Source organism: Curcuma longa, chromosome 16, assembly GCF_044706935.1.
Source record: "Curcuma longa cultivar G26 ecotype Majalengka, Jawa Barat chromosome 16, ITB_CL_G26_1.1, whole genome shotgun sequence".
Classification (NCBI taxonomy): Eukaryota; Viridiplantae; Streptophyta; class Magnoliopsida; order Zingiberales; family Zingiberaceae; genus Curcuma; species Curcuma longa.
Window position 1 is genome coordinate 7638305 of NC_133876.1, and position 2964 is coordinate 7641268.

The 2964-nt window shown below is 40.0% G+C and overlaps 1 long non-coding RNA gene across 1 annotated transcript; it reads right to left on the reverse strand.

Moving 5' to 3' along the window:
- Window positions 1–381: 381 nt before the first annotated feature.
- On the reverse strand, window positions 382–2707 carry LOC141847138 (uncharacterized). The gene is made up of 3 exons (XR_012603399.1): window positions 2288–2707; window positions 1514–1561; window positions 382–512 (listed from the first exon to the last, which is right to left on the reverse strand). It is a non-coding gene; the product is annotated as an uncharacterized LOC141847138 (long non-coding RNA).
- Window positions 2708–2964: the final 257 nt, after the last annotated feature.

A 2964-nucleotide genomic window follows, 5' to 3' on the forward strand; every position in this document is an offset into this window, starting at 1 on the left:
TTGAATTAAATTTGCATTTTGAATTGAATTTAAATGTTGAGTTGAATTTTAAATTAATTAAGGATTACCCTTTAATTTGATTTAATTTAATTTTAATTTTAATTATAATTTAATTTAAAATTTTAATTTTATTAAGTTATGTTTGCATTATCAATTTAGATTTTGGTTGTCGAATTATTCATCTCACTCGCTTATATGTTATCAATAAAGGGATCCTATGATTTATTGTGAGATGATTAATAAATTTGAGTTTTATTCATAAAGGTTGATCTGACCTTTTGTTAGATTTAGGTTTGACAAGTAGTAGTTTAAAAGTATACTTCAATAATTGACTTCCAGGTAGTGGCGAGGCACAGTGGCCTTCTTTGGCCGAAGCCTTATAATGTAATGAATGCTAATACAACCATATCGAACCACTACTAAAATAATTAACTTAAATCTACCAATTCTTCTGATGTGAGATGGCACAGCTGGCAGATCACTGGCATCATCTGTAAGCTCCTACCTGGTACCTGGGAAGACAGAAAAATCCCAGGGTCCAAAGAGGTGAGTACAAAACTCAGTGGGTAATATAGGAACAAATAGTGCATGAAGAGATAAATAAAGATAACAAGGATACATACCAAAGTTCAGCAAGATATCATAAATAAAGCTGCAGGTAGTAGCACTAGAATAGTCTCATGGGATGCGTCATATGAATGACATGTCAAACAAAATGCAACAGTCAAGAATCAAACAGATAAACAATCAGTATAGTCCAGTACATATCTATAACATGCATATGGTGTGCGAATGCATGATGCAACTGCCCCACACGCTACAGCACTCGTGCAAGCATCTGAGACTGGGTATGGCCGGCATCGGGGGATCAGTACTCCGCGCCCTACAACAAAGTAGTCCGGTGATCCAAATCGAGGGATCAGTGCTCCGCGTCCGGTGATCCCATATCCTATGGCCGATATCTGTCCTCTAATACTCTCCGAGTACCACCCCTAACCGGTGTCGGGATCAGATCATCGACTCGGCTGCGTACACTGCCATACAGCCATCGACTGCGTACACTGCCATACAGTCGCCATCAATATGATGGAAGTAGGGGTCATAACCACCTATATCAATATACTACTACAGGCCAACTATAGACACGATAGACCCACATCATTGGGATTTACAATCGTTATCTCGCATCATGATGAGATGTTCATTTCATAGTCATTTACACCTACCAGGCTAATCAATAAGCATGAGTATAGGTCCTAATAATCTGAGCTATCATAAGAAGAGAACTATACCAGTAATAATCACGATATCGGATCAAGGATAGAAACGAATTCAAGAACAATAACCAAGGTCAACGAATATAGGGTCAAGCATGATATAACCATGAGTACAACTAAAGTATCCAGATAGTAAGGAACAGGAGCACGATAAGACATATAATCAACAATAATAGAAAGTAACATGCACTGGAAAAGAAATGAACCTGTGTTGACCAAACACAGGGATTACCCACCTGATTTGAAGATTCGTCGACCCAAATCTCTCCGTATTAATCACGATCCTGAAATTTACCAATACAACACTATTAAGTATAATATTATATTAACTTCTACAACATGTCAAACCCTAGTCGAACCCCAGGTTAATCTAACCACCAATCTAATCCAATTAATTTAAATTAATTTAAACTCAAGTTAGCCTTAACCGAATCAAGAGGTAATCCTAACCCAAATCAACTCATCGTTTCCAATTAATCTAATTAAACTAATTATCCAATTATTAACTAACTAAATATTAAACTGATTTAACGTACCTTATCAAATTAATTTAATTGTTTAACTAAACCTTAATCTATTTAAATCCATATCCATCTCATACCTACGAGAATTTATAATCTACTCCTACTTGTTCTATCACCATCTAAGGTAGTTGATCAAATTCAAATCCAACCACATTTGATCCTTTCTTGAAACCCCCAACCATAAAACAAATTGAACCTATAAAATAACTAACTAAACTTTTGATAAATAAAATGTGTTGAAGTTTAAAGTTTACTTTCAATAGATTTGCTACGATATATGGAATGTGTGATCTGGGTGGATTAGCACATTATTCGAAAGTCCAGTGTAATCTCATTATCTTCCTCGGGTGTAAAGTCATTCTTGATGTTGAATGTTTTGAAGGTTTCTTGGTGATCCCCTTGCAATTTAAACCCACAGAACCGAACCAAAATTCTGAAATCCTACACGAATTCAAAATTGGAACAGATTGGCTTCAACGAACTTACCTCTGTTGCCCTAAAATTTATCTCTATCCTGTTGCTGGTCAATAGAGGACGACAGCGGCAGTGCGGTGGGCGGCTTCGATTTTCTTTCTTCTTCAGCAACCGGATGTGGGCGGAGTCGGTGGTACAGGTAGCGGCGGCGTCGGCTGGGTCGAGCAGAGGGACGGGCAGCGACGGCTTCTTCTCCACGAACGGCGTCTGGAAGAAAGGAACGGCGGTCAGGGGAGCGCTTGGCGGCGGCGGCGGGTCTGGTCTTCTCCACGCGAGCAGTAACAGTCGGGGAAGGCGGCGCGATCAGAGAAGAGAGGGAGAAGGCGAGTAGCTAGGGTTAGCGATTGAGCTTCCCTCTGGAAGCATCAACCTCAGCCCTCTCTTATAGCTTCGTCGGCGCGAGAAACTCAGCGAAAGGAGCGGCGACGGCGTCCTCTGTTGGACGAAATCTTCGCGCGAGGAAGACGAAGTCCCGACGCTTGGTTCGGCTCCGGTCGCGTGAGTCAGGCCAAGGAAAAGAAAAACTCGATTCACTTGAACCGGGTTCAAGCTTATTACTGTAGCAAACCGTCTTTGCTTTTGGTTCACTTGGTTTACTAACCACATGGAACAACAACCACTTTCTAGACAAAGCCGCTTAAGGAAGTTGTACTTTTAACCTACTCATTGACACACCCTGATCTAACTAG